The sequence below is a fragment of the Miniopterus natalensis genome, chromosome 2, assembly GCF_054644295.1.
Source record: "Miniopterus natalensis isolate mMinNat1 chromosome 2, mMinNat1.hap1, whole genome shotgun sequence".
Classification (NCBI taxonomy): Eukaryota; Metazoa; Chordata; class Mammalia; order Chiroptera; family Miniopteridae; genus Miniopterus; species Miniopterus natalensis.
In genome coordinates, this window is record NC_142082.1 from 98,435,194 (window position 1) to 98,449,809 (window position 14,616).

The window sequence follows — 14,616 nt, forward strand, 5'->3', positions numbered from 1 at the left end:
TGACCCTGTTTAAGGACTGATTTCAGTTCAACTGTATTTCCAAAGTCCAACTATTATATAGCTCTTAGGCACCTGAGCTTTTAGACCAACAAATAAATTATGATGAAAATTAACATCTGTTTACTGATATAATTTCTTCCATAAGAAATAGGTATATCTTATGAGGATAATAACAGAGATATACAACACTTATGTTTTATACATGTATCAGACAGATTTACTAGGCTTTAAAAACCCAGTATTATTTATGGACCAGTAGTTTATATATGATGCTATAATACCGTATTTTCCAGGAATCTGAGCCTATTTTCTTAAAAAGACATTTTTCCAGATACCTGTCTTAATCATCAACCATCCTTTCTTAACAAGAGGAAAATATTACCTCATTATTTATAAAATTTATTTTTATTAACTATTTACTTCAAGATGCATTACTAAGTACATTTTTATAGCTCATATAAATCTGTTTTAACTAATCATTCATTCACTCATGAGAGGCAGTAAAACTTAGCATCTAACGACCTGATTTCTAGACCCAAAGTACTTGAATGAGAATACTTGTGCCATGTCTCTGGGCTGAGCAACCCTGAGCAAGTTCTTTGACCAGTCTGTGCCTCTGTTATCTCATTTCTAATATGGGGATAACCATAGTCCTGGGGATCAAGTGAGTTACTACATGCTTCCACTTGGTACATGCTATGCATGTCATTGTTATTACTATAATTGATTTGACAATATTTGAGTAACTACTATGTGCCAGGCACGATTCTAGGAATACAGTAAACAGCTGTGATAGGGCTGAACCCCTGCCCCCTTGGGTCTCCCATTCTAATGAAGGAGACAAGCAATAAGCAAATAAATCTAGAAGACAATATCAGGGATAACTGGTATTAAATAATAAAGCCAGGTTAAGGGATGGAGTGAACAGGACACAGCTGACTAAACTGAGTGGAATTCTTCACACACATCAGCTGCACCCATCTTCAGGGGGCTGAGCCCCATCTCTGTGTCAGCAGGCAGCAGAGCAGACAGAAGAGGCTTTGGAGCCAGTCAGACTGAGATATAGGCTTGGCTGCACTTCTTATGATATGACCACGGGCAAGTCACTCAATCTCTCTGAGCCTCAGTTTCCTCTAGGCAAAATGAGGAAAATAACTGTAACCGCTTCACAGACTTATATGAGCTGAACTTGAAAACAGCACAGCACAGTGTATAGATAGGAGCACTGAATAAAATAATGGTGACATGCACTCAACGAGTCACCTAGGATGACTACTGGCATTCCAGGTCCGTCTCTACTTCAGGCCCTGGCCCATATACTAGAAGTCTCACTAGTCCCTCCAACCCCTTTTCCAAACATGAACTCATCATGTTAGCTCAGAGCCGTTCGCCTTCCTTTCATTCACCTATTCACTAACATTCAGTGGGAACCACAAACTGACCACCTCCCTCCATGGGAGTACTCACAGTTGCCCCAGACAGGAGTTAGCAAGCTCTTCCTATTCCTTCCAGGCTCAGTTCAGATGTGCTAACAAAGCCTTCGCTGACACTGCAGGCAGGGTTGACCTGTTCTTGCCTTGTCTCATTTTGCTGTGCTGACAGAGCTTCACGCAGCAGCACACAGGGCGGGTGGGGCTTACACATCCACAGTGATCCACTGGGAGCAGGCCACTTGACAGGCACTACCACCATGGGCACCTTCCATGTGGAACACTAGACACCAAATACTGATGTCACACCACAGGAGTGGGTTCTACAGTGACTGGTTTCCATGGGTCCCTGGCTCCAGACTCAGAATCCTGCCCAGAAATGTCCAAGTGGCTACACTCAGTCACAGGTGCCCTCCCTGAGCTCAGGGAGCTCAGCATCTGCCTCTGACATTCTTAGTGGGCCATGGCGCAGCTCCCACCAGAATCGCACGGTAACATTCTCCAGTACAGATGGGTTCAAATGCTGGGCAGCCAAAAGGAGAAAAATGTTCATGGTGCGGCCTTCCGCATGGTATGAAGAATTAATTATTTCTACAGAACACCCCTTCACCCCGGAAGCGGCCGTGGTCTCACTGGGGCATCTTGCCCAGGCCCTTGCATAAAGTAAATACCCGATAAAAGTTTTATTACATGAAAGATGAATAAATTCTTATTCAACAGCAATGTAATCAAATTTCCAGTTTAACACATTAACACCTATCAGTTACTACAAAAAAATGAACTTTTAATAATAAGCATCCAATTGCTCTCACCTACTAAGAAAAGTTTAGTGATAGTGACACAACTCTCACAACTAAAAGCTAACCTTTTAATAAAGTACCTCCCACGTCTCCTTGCCAATTAAAAAATCTCTAAAAATAAAAAAAACAAGGCCATGTTTCTCAAGCTTTGTCACACTATAACCTATGACAGGCTTTGCTCTGGCTTTCCTGGCTTATTTTATGGAAATGAGGATTTTTAAACTAACAAGCCATGGCCCACTAACTCTTCCCAAGAAAATAGTGATTCCAAAACTTTGTGAACAAGCAAAAATAATCATTTATTTGTGGGGTTGAGAGTCTGCCAGGTTTTCAATAAAATTCATACCACAAAAAAGGCAATAAAATTAGAAGTGTCTGTTCCCTTCAAAAGCTATTTACTTGGGGGTGGTGAGAGTGGGAAGGTTTCTAAGCAGCTTGTCTGGCTCCATTTGGCCCGAAGCAAAAAAGTGTAATCCAGTATCTACCATAAAATGTAATTTACAGCTGCACCAAACCCCCAAAATAAAACCTTATAAGCATATCCCACTTCTGAATTTGTTTTTCTGTATTTGCAGGCTGCCTTAAAAATAGAACCATAATTTATCTGTGGTTCTGCCCTTCCTCAGGTCCTGCCTTCATTCCAAACTCCACCCTACTCTCTCCCAGCACTCATTCCTTCCGTGGCTTACTTCCCTGTTCCCCATGCAAAATGATTTTCCAACCTAGCAGGATCCTTGCTCGGCACTAAGGTTAAAGGTCACAGTTTATAGTCTTCAACATGGTGTGTGCATCCTTGTTTTATTAGAATGTACTAAAAAACCCACACACAACGTAGCTTTATGTTTCTCCTTTACTGTTTTCAATTTCATCATATTTTGAAACTCCTTTGGAGGACAACAGTTTCCATAATGTTCAGCAACTGTTAATGCATTTCTGAAGCTACAGTGGAAATTACCTCACTCTAGGATCTCCCTGGTTACTGGACCCCATATCCAAAGGGAAGAAAAGCCCTCCTCTAACAACCTGTTCATCACAACATCAACACAGGACACTCCATGGGAGCCCTCCCCAGACTCTAAGCTTTTGTTCCCATTTCATGTAACAAACAAAATACACAATTTTTCATGCAAACATCCACTTAAGAAGGAATTTTTTTTAAGTTCAAAAAACAAAAGTCAAATAATAATTGACACACAGATGCTATGCACATAGTAGGCATTTAAAAGGAAATGTAGTAAAGTGCCTGATTAATTCGGAGGTCATCACCAAACAGTCCTATGGGCTTCCACGAGCCCCCCTCCACCAGGCTTTTTGTTCACACACCTCTTTAAATAGTCAATCTTTATAATGTCACGGGACCCTTCCATCTGTCATGTAAGGGGTAAAGCTCAAAAAAAAAAAAATAGCACTTCTTCAAAATCTTTATCTTTGTATTTACAGATTTGCCTTTAGGAACCACATTCGTCCACCACATCCCGTATCTCACGAACTTTGTTTGCCATCTGTTCCAATCTAAAAAGATCGCCATTCCACTGCTCCCACATGCTTTATTCACCCCACACTGTGCCTCCACAAATGCCAGTTCCAACCTGGCACCCCGAAAGTACAGGCAATACATGTCTTCGTCTTCCAGTCCCAATTCCAAGTTCTAAACTGACATCCCATAGCTATTGAACCATCTTTCCTACCTGAGTTGACAAAACTCTTCCTTCTTTATTCTCAGGTTTCACATGCACAATTAGCCCATTATTAACTCGTTCTTTTTACATTCTACTTCCTTTTTTTTAATGTCTTTTTTTTTAATCCTCGCCCGAGGATATGTGTTTGTTTTTTAATTGATTTTGAGACAGAGGAAGGGAGAGAGAGGAAGAAACATCAATGTGAGAGAGAAATATCCATCAGTTGCCTCCTGTACACATGCCAACTGGTACTGAACCTACAACCTAATTATGTGCCCTGATCGAGATTCAAACCCCCAACCTTGTGGTGCACGGGATGATGCTCTACTTCTTAAACAGCTTTCAATGAGCATCACCATTCTCTAGGGCCCCATGTGTTGTCCAGAGATGTTCTTTCATATTCAAAGTTACCTACTATATCTATGGATGTCCAATTAACATTTGTTGAATAAATACTTTAATATATTACAGGTACTTATTTTGGACTTCTAATTTCTACTTAATTATATAGTAATTTCTATTATGGAATATCAGTAATTCCAAGAACTAGAATGTCTTTTCTAATTCCCTTCTAACCCTTTGCTCCACAGCAATCTAGAATAGAACTCCACACACAGAACAGCGCTTGGTAAAGCCTGCTGCCTTACTGATTAGAAGAAATATATAATTATAAACATCAAAGTCCTTATAAATTTCATTATAAGATTTAAAACTGGAGATGGGAGTGACAACTTACAATGACCCCAATTATTTCAGAAAACAAAGCAAACAGTTATACCACTCTAGTAATGGCTCTAAGTACAGTATTGAGTATCACATTGAAAATTTTATATTCACTCATTATAAGGATGAAAAATGTTTGTGTTTTTAATGAGACCACAATTTAGGACCTTGAGGCAACACAGAGGCACAGTAATGACTTGCCAAAGCAGAAAGAACAGCTAGAAGCAGATGCATAATCACAGGTACCATTTCATTCTTGCTCCTTAATTGTTTTGGCAGGTATTGTAGTCAAGTTGCAACCTGACAAAAATAATGAATAAATAAAGGGCAACTCTAGACATCTGGTCATGTGAAAGGAATAAATATTTGGGGCTATAAGATAAATATTCAAATGATAAAACTTACTGTAGGTTCCTCCCTCACTAAGCCACTTTTGTGACTGCTCATGGTGGGTTAATTGTTGGAGAAACCCAAAGTTGCCACCTGAAGACTTTGTGGTTCAAGTCCCAGGGGACAGGAGGGCCCCCAGACAGCCTATTCCATTAGAGGTCTAGCACACACCTGCCAACCCATGGAACTATTCCTTCCTTAAATGAGCCAGGACGCTCCCTGCCACAGTACTGGGGCCATCCTGACACCTTCCCCCTCAGAATCTGTCTCTATGGCTCATGAATGAGCTGTCCATTCTTTCTAAAGAATATGTAAATTTCTTAAAACAAGTTCCAGTTAAGTTTTAACTGGGGAGCTACAGCTGCCTCTTAGAGGGACTTTGCCTCCCTATGTTTTATGCATCTCAGCATTTAGTTCTCTGTAGTTAGTTCATCTTTTCTATTTCCATGTAGTTCTAGGTCAGGGTATCTCATTGTTCCCCAAGTATTGTAGATAGCCATCAACCATCTTTGAATCTCTAAAATGCTATTCACAGGATAAATTCAACTTTTAATCATATATATAGCATAAAAACTCTATAAGGAGAAAAAACGAACCAGTATTAAGTACAGTTGCCCACTCTAAAATCTTTCTGGTCGTTTCAACTACCAAAGGACTTGTTAACCCAAAGATAAAATGATCTAAGTCAAAAGAGGACACTCTGGATCTTGTAAGCGAATTACATCCAAGGGTTAAAGCTCTGTCATAACTACAGCAGGTCATCCTCATATAACATCGTGCATTCAATGATGTTTTGTTATAACACTGATGAGGAAAATAAACTGATTCCCAGCACAGCTACTGTGTGTGTGGAGTTGCCGCGTTCTCTCTGTCTGTGTGGGTCTTCACCTTGTCCTCCGGTTTCCTCCCACATCCCAGAGATGTGCACGTCAGGTAAGCATGTGTTTACATTGTTCCTGTCTGAGGGCGTGTGGGTGGGTGTGAGCGACCCGGCAGTGGAAGGGTTTCGTCCTGTCCAGAGTGAATCCCTCCTTGTACAGTCAGCTGCTGCGACAGGCTCCGGCCACCTGTGCCCCAGAACTAGAATAAGTGGGTTGGAAAATCACTACCTCATTTGTTTTTATTAATCTTTCTTAAATAGTTATATAGTCCACATTAATTTCAATGTTCAATATTAGAAGTGTTTGGGGTCTTTATTTAGAGGTTTGGAGATGTTTTTGTGACCAGAAATATGCCATAGAAACATAATGTTTGTTTCTATCAATTAGCCTAGGGTGAAACTGTTTTCATTAAATGTCGTTTCTCTTAAAGTCACAGTTCCCAAGAACCTATCAAGAACATTAAGCGAAGACAGGCTGTACTTGCAGCTGGCTTCCATTCAAGGAAAGGATTTCAGAATAAGAAAACTGTGCTATCTTATCATTAAAGGGAGGCTTTCTTACTGCTTTAGTTCATATTGCATTTATTATAACAGAAATTAAATGCTGGGGGGCAAGAGTTTGCTTAATGAGATAGCTTAATTACGTGTCTTTAAATATAAAAACAATATTGCCACCTAGTGGTCATCTGAGTCACCAACAAAACAGGCTGTTGTAAATGTCAAGGACAATAACATTAAGGATATGCACACAAACTAAGTAAGCACAAAATAAAGTGCAAGAAAAGTTAACTGCTTCAGATGAACGGAGCTGTTCTCTACATTTTAGAAGCTGAGAAAACACATCAGTAACAATACACTTGCTCATGTTGTGTTTGGCATTATACAAGGTGCCCCGGAGGACACAGACAGGACCACAGAGGGTTCTCACCTCCCCCTGACACTGAGGGCAGGACAGTGCTTTAGAGGACCAAGGACACCCAGGGCACCCACATGGGGCACCAAAGGAGCACTGAGGTTACCAGCAAGACATGGAGGAGAGTTTGTCAAAATAACAGGGATAATGACAAGCTACCACCCTGAGGATGGATGGACGTGGAGGATACTATGCTGAGTGAAAGAAGCCAATCACAAAATATAAGTACTGTATGATTCCACTTATACAGAAAAGTCAGATCCATAGAGACAAAAAAGATGGTGGGTGCCAGGGCTGAAGGAAGGGGGCCAGAGTTTCAGTTGAGAAGGTTAAAAAGTTCTGGAAATGGGTTGCACAACATAAATGTTCTTTACACTAGGAAACTATATACTTAAAAATTATTAAGATGGAAACTTTGGTGTGCATCTTGATCCTGTCCAAATGCACCCAGTCCCAGCAGAGGGAACCACAAGTCGTGGGCTGTTGATAGCTCCAAACAGGGGACTCAAGGCCAGTCACAAACAGCATCTGACACTTGCCTGCACCAAAGACCCTCCAAAAGGTTTAGAGTCCTAGGAGATCTACCTAATACATAGAAACAAACCCAAGTAGGCAGCCAAAATGGGGAGACAAAAAAACAAGCCCCAAATGAAGGAACAAGAGAATTCGCCAGAAAAGGAGCTAAATGAAATGCAGATAAGCACTCTATCACATATAGAGCTCAGAATACTGATTGTAAGTATGATAAAAAAGATATGGAAGCTATGAAGGAAATTAAGAATGGAACAGCAGAAATAAAGAATACACTGGAAGAAATACACAGCAGATTAGAGGAAGCTGAGGATCAGATCAGCAAGTTAGAATACAGGTTATAAAAAAAACACTCAATCAGAGATCCAAAAAGAAAAAACAATTTAAAAAAAGGACAGTCTAAGGGAGCTGTGGGACAACATGAGACATAACAATATTTGCATCATAGGAATGCCAGAGGAAGTTGAAAGGAAGCAAGGGTTAGAGAACCTGTTTGAAGAAATAATGGCAGAAAATTTCCCTAACCTGATGAAGGAAAAAGTCACACAAGTTCAGGAGGCACAGAGAGTCCCAAGCACGAAAAACTCAAAGAGGCCCATGCCCAGACACATCATAATTAAAATGCAAAAAATTCAAGACAAAGAGAGAATCTTAAAGGCAGCAAGAGAAAAGCAAGCTGCTACCTACAAAGGAGCTCCCATAAGGCTATCAGCTGATTTCTCATCAGAAATTCTACAGGCCAGAAGGGAGTGGAATGAAGTATTCAAGGTAAACAAAAGTAAAGATCTGAAACCAAGACTACTGTATCCAGCAAGACTATCATTTAAGATAGATGGTGAAATAGCTTCCCAGACAAAAAGCAGCTAAAGGAGTTTATTACCACCAAACCAGCACTGCAAGAAATGTTAAAGGGACTGCTGTAATAAGAAATAAGAATAAAGGGAGATACATAGGCATAAAGAATTAAAATGGCAATAGATAAGTACCTAACAATAATAATCTTAAATGTAAATGGATTAAATGCTCCAATAAAATGGCATAGGGTGGCTGAATGGATAAGAAAATATGACACAAATATATGCTGTCTACAAGAGACCCACCTCAGAACAAAAGACTCACATAGGATGAGAGTGAAGGGATGAAAAAAAATTTCTATGCAAATGCAAATGAAAAAAAAGCTGAGGTAGCAATACTCATATCGGACAAAATAGACTTCAAAATGAAGACCATAATGAGAAAAAAGAAAGGTAACTAAATAATACTAAAAGGATTCAGCCAACAGGAGGATATAACCCTGATAAACATATATGCAGCCAATATAGGATCACCTTAATTTATAAAAAAAACTTCTGGAGGAGTTTGAGGGAGAGATCGACAGCAATACAGTCATAATTAGGGACTCTGACACCCCACTGACTTCACTGCATAGGTCTTCAAGACCAAAAAAAAATCAACAAGGAAATGGTGACCCTAAATGGCACACTAGATCAGATGGATTTAATTGACATTTACAGAACATTTCAGCCCAAAGCTGCAGAATATATATTCTTCACAAGTGCACATGGGACATTCTCAAAGACCACATGTTAGGACACAAAACAAGTCTCTAAAAGTTCAAGAAGTCTGAAATCATGTCAATGATTTCGGACCACAATGGCATGAAATTAGAAATCAATACAATAAAAACACTAAAAAACATCCAAACACATTGAGGCTAAATAGCATGTTATCAAACAATGAATGAGTTGCCAAAGAGATCAAGGAAGAAATTTTAAAATTCCTGGAAATAAATGAAAATGAACACACAGAACACAAAATCTATGGGACACAATGAAAGCAGTCTTGAGAGGGAAGTTCATAGCACTGCAGGCCTCCCTCAAAAAACACAAGAAAAACTTCTAATAAACTATCTAAACCTACAAGTTAAAGACTTAGAAAGAGAACAAGAAAAGCCCAGAGTAAGTAGAAGGAAAGAAATAATAAAGATCAGAATGGAACTAAATGACACAAAAACTATAAAAACAATACAAAAGATCAATGAAACCAAGAGCTGGTTCTTTGAAAAGATAAACAAGATTGATGACCCTTTAGCCAGACTCATCAAGAAACAAAGAGAGAGGACCCAAATAAACAAAATCAGAAATGAAATAGGTGAAATAACAACTGACCCCACAGAAATACAAAGGATTGTAAGAAAATAGTATGAACAACTAACTATATGCCACTGAGCTGGACAACGTGGATGAAATGAACAAATTCCTAGAAAAATACAATCTTCCAAACCTCAATCAAGAAGAGTCAGAAAGTTAGAATAGGCCAATAACTACTGATGAAGTTGAAGCAGTAATCAAAAAACTCCCAGCACACCAAAGTCCTGGTCCAGACGGCTTCACAGGGGAGTTTTACCAAACATTCAAAGAAGAACTAACACCTATCCTCCTCAAACTATTTCAAAAAATCCAAGAGGAAGGAACACTTCCAAGCTCTTTTTACAAAGTGAGCATTAGCCAAATGCCAAAACCAGATAAAGACACTACAAAGAAAGAGAATTACAGGCCAATATCCCTGATGAACATAGATGCTAATATCCTCAACCAAAAATATTAGCAAATCAGATCCAGCAATATATTAAAAAGATCATATACGACTACCAAGTGGGATTTATTCCAGGGATGCAAAGCTGGTACAATATTCACAAATCAATAAATGTGATACATCATATAAACAAAATGAAAGAAAAAAATCACCTTGTCATATCAATAGATGCAGAAAAAACATTCGACAAAAGCCTACACCCATTTTTGATAAAAACTCTCAGCAAAGTGGGAATAGAGGGATCATACCTCAACATCATAAAGGCAATATATGACAAACCTACAGCCAATATATTATCAATGGGCAAAAACTAAAACCATTTCCCCTAAGAACAGGACCAAGACAGGGGAGTCCACTCTCACCACTTTTATTCAACATAGTACTGGAAGTCCTAGCCCCAGCAATCAGGCAAGAGTAAAACATAACAGGTATCCAAAATGGAAAGGAAGTAAAGGTATCATTATTTGCTGATGACATGATACTGTACATAGAAAATCCTAAAGACTCCACCAGAAAACTACTAGATTTAATAAATGAATTTGGCAAGACAGCAGGATACAAAATTAACACTCAGAAATTGATGGCATTTTTATACACCAATAATGAACTATCAGAAAGAGAAACTAAAAAAAAATCCCATTTACCACTGCAACAAAAAAATTAAGATAGTTAAGAATAAACTTACCCAAGGAAGTAAAAGACCTGTACTCTGAAAACTACAAGACATTGCCAAAAACGATAAAGGAAGATATAAAAAAAGTGGAAGAATATACCATGTTCATGGATTAGAAGAATTAACATCATTAAAATGTCTATACTACCCAAAGCAATCTATAAATTCAATGCAATCCCTATTAAAATACCAATGGCATATTTCACATATCTAGAACAAACACTTCAAAAATTTGTATGGAACTAAAAAAGACCTCAAATAGCCATGGCAATCTTGAGAAAGAAGAACAAAGTTGGAGGGATAACAATACCAGATATCAAGTTACACTACAAAGCCACTGTAATCAAAACAGCCTGGTACTGGCATAAGAACAGACATATAGATCAGTGGAATAGAATAGAAAACCCAGAAATCGACCCAAGCCATTATGTTCAATTAATATTTGACAAAGGAGGCAAGGACATACACTGGAGTAAAGACAGTTTCTTCAATAAATGGTGATGGGAAAATTGGACAGGTGCATGCAACAAAAATGAAACTAGACCACCAACTTACACCATACACAAAAATAAACTCAAAATGGATAAAAGACTTAAATGTAAGATGTGAAACCATAAAAATCCTAGAAGAAAACGTAGATAGCAAAATCTCAGGCATCCCTCGTAGCAATATGTTTCCTGATACATCTCCTAGGGCAAGAGAAACAAAAGAGAAAATAAACAAATGGGACTACATCAAAATAAAAAGCTTCTGCACAGCAAAAGAAACCATCAACAAAACCATAAGGGAGCCCTCTGTATGGGAGAACATATTTGCCAATGATACATCTGATAAAGGGTTAATATCCAAAATATATAAAGAACTTTTACAACTTAACAAAAGGAAGACAAACAATCCAATTAAAAAATGGGCAAAGGACATAAATAGACACTTCTCCAAAGAGGACATACAGCTGGCCAAGAGACACATGAAAAAATGCTCAAAGCCACTAATTATCAGGGAGATGCAAATTAAAACTCACTCCTGTCAAAATGGCTATCATCAACAAATCAGCAAACAACAAGTGCTGACCAGGATGTGGAGAAAAGGGAACCCTAGTACACTGCTGGTGGGAATGCAGACTGGTGTAGCCACTACGAAAAAGTGTGGAGTTTCCTCAAAAAATTAAAAATGGAACTGCCATTTGACCCAGTGATCCCACTTCTAGGAATATACCCTAAGAAACCTGAAATATCAATCAGAAAGAACTTATGCTCCCCTATGTTCATAGCAGTGCAATTTACAATAGCTAAGATCTGGAAACAGCCCAAGTGCCCATCAGTAGATGAGTAGATAGAAAAGCTGTGGGACATTTATACCATGGAATACTGTGCAGCTATAAAAAAGAAGGATCTCTTACACTTTGGGACAGCATGGATGGAAATGGAGAATATTATGCTGAGCAAAATAAGCCAGTCAGAGAAAGACAAGTACCACATGATCTCACTTATTTGTGGAATATAATGAACAAACTAAACTGATGAAAAAAAATTAAGATGGCAAATTTTATTTTGTATGTTTTTTACCATAAGTAAAAATAACAATAACAGTGACAGTGGCACCAGCAACAAGAAAACAGGTGGGAGTCCGCACAGACAGTCCAGTCATGTGGACAGTTTGAGACCCTCCCACTAGTCCTCTCTGGGGACAGAACAGTACTGATAACTGTGTGCAAGGCTCAGGTTCCCTGATGTCACATGAGGTACCTTCTTTCTGTGTCCAGAGAAGGCTGCTCGTGCTCTGGCCAGCCCCAAGATGCCAGTTCCCTAGGGTCCCCCAGGGTCCCATTGCTCCCCTGGAAGTAGCACATTCCAGCTCTCAGTCACTGCCTATGAATGCTGCTAATTCCCAAACCAGCCATCTTCTGCCCAAACCTTCCTCCTGAGCTTCAAACAAATATGCAGCTCCCAGCCACTGATACCTCCACCTCAGATTTCATCTACAAAACCTCAGACATCTACACCCCATAACCTGCGACTCCGTCAGCCTCATCCTCAGTCTCAGCTGGTGGCCCCACCCCACCCCACCCCACCTCAGTCCTAGCTGGATGCCTGGTTTGACCTCCTTCAGCCTCACATGGGCTGAATCTCTTCCAATTCTGACCCCACGTCACCCCTGCCACCACCACCCTGGCCAGCTCCACCCCTATGTCAAACTCAGTGCTTCTTAAACTGTTTGTGACAAAGCAGGGTCTATACCCCCACTTTGGGCATCACTGCCCTAGACAAGTCCAAGGGCCTTAGAATTAGGCTCCTGGCTCCACTCTTGGTTCTCTTAAAGGACAGCCACCAGAGTGATGATTTTAAAATGAAAATCTGAGCAGGTCAATGTAGTAAGCACTCTCTCTAATAGTAATTCTCAACAGAGAACACTGTTAGTACAGGAAATAGGGGCCGCTCTTGTACCTACTGCCAGGAGGACATCAAAGAAATCTCTCTCAAAGTGCAAGTTAAGCCTCCGAGAAAAGCCTGGGTCCTCAAGAGGACATACAGCTCCTCTAAGGTCAGGTCCCAAACTCACTGTCCAGACCAGCTGCCGACACTGCCCACCTCCCACTTTACACCCACCCAGGGTAGCAGGCAGGGCCCCTACACACCATGCTCCTGCTTCTCACCTGGCTGCCTCTACCTGGCTGTCCACCTAGAAACCCCTCCCCGACTTCCACCCCCTCCCAACCTACCTAGTACCAAATTCTTTATTTAATATTTTTTATTGTATTGTGGTAAGAACACTTAACATGAGCTCTCTCTTCTTAACATATTTTAGGTGTACAACAGAGGACTGGTGGCTGAAAGGGCAATTTCGTAATTCAGATCTCTGGAGCCAATCCATCTGACTTATCTGAAACTTTACGCATGTTCATAACTCCTCAATATCCCTTCTCCCACCACCCCTGGTAAAATCCTTCAGTCTTTGATTCTATGAATTTGACTACTTTAGACACCACATATAAGCAGAACCATGCAGTGCTTGTCTTTCTGTGTCTACACTTCCACTCTGCTTTAAAATTGCCCATTTATGGGCCTGTCTCTTCTCCTCGACTGTGGGTCCTTCCAGTACAAGGACCATAGCTTACTGATCCTTGAACACCCAGTACTTTGCCCACAGTTGCTCTGTCAACACTGAATGAGTGAATGAGAGGTTCACAGATAAATTCCTCCATAAACTAGGCAAGTCCCTGAAGTGTAAATAATATCTTGATTTAGCAGAGATGTCAATTTGTCTGAGTCTCCACTCCTACTTTCCTCCGTTTGGTAAGTAAAACTCTAAGTTTGTCTGAGTCCAAGGCCCCCCAACTAGACGACCTTTCCCAGCCAATGTATGCCCACGTGATTATGTTCTGGACAACAGTATGTCAGGGGAAATGATGAGTACAACTGTAAAGTCACATCCTTAGAAGGAAGCTGCTTGCCCTCCACACGGTGAAATGCAGACGTACTGGTGGGGAGCCAGCTTCTACCGTGCAGATGAGGAAACCGTAGCCCACCATAAAGTAATGAGATGGAAGACCCTGAAGCAGAGCTGCCTGTTTGGGAGCGGATGTAAATCTCCAACTTCCTTAAATCATTGTTATGGTGTCTGTGTGAATGAATTTTCTGGTTCTTTTCCATATTGTCTCTCAAAGATTCACTTAATCATGAGATCATATTTTCCTAGCACCAACTCATCCCTGATTACTGAGTTTAGGCTAATTGCCACAGCCCAGCGAAGCTATGTGCCTTAATACTTGCTGGGATCCAACAGAGGGATTATTGGGGCTACTGGCTGCCCCTCTCCCCACAGCAGCTGCCTTTGTCCACCCCGCTAGGGCCTCCGGGGAGCAAGAGAAAGATGCCCAGCCAGTCAAGGGACGGCATGTCTGCCTCTCTGATGAAATCAGAACAGGTTTACAGAAGAAAATCTTTAAAAGCTGGGTTTCCAGACAAAGAAGAATTTCAAACTCATCAAGCTGCTCCTAGCTCC

The 14,616-nt window shown here is 40.3% G+C and overlaps 1 protein-coding gene across 2 annotated transcripts in view; it reads right to left on the reverse strand.

The window, feature by feature from the left end:
• Positions 1 to 14,616, reverse strand: part of B3GLCT (beta 3-glucosyltransferase) — a 103,392-nt gene that overhangs the window by 59,341 nt on the left and 29,435 nt on the right. The gene's annotated exons all lie outside the window — the stretch shown is intronic.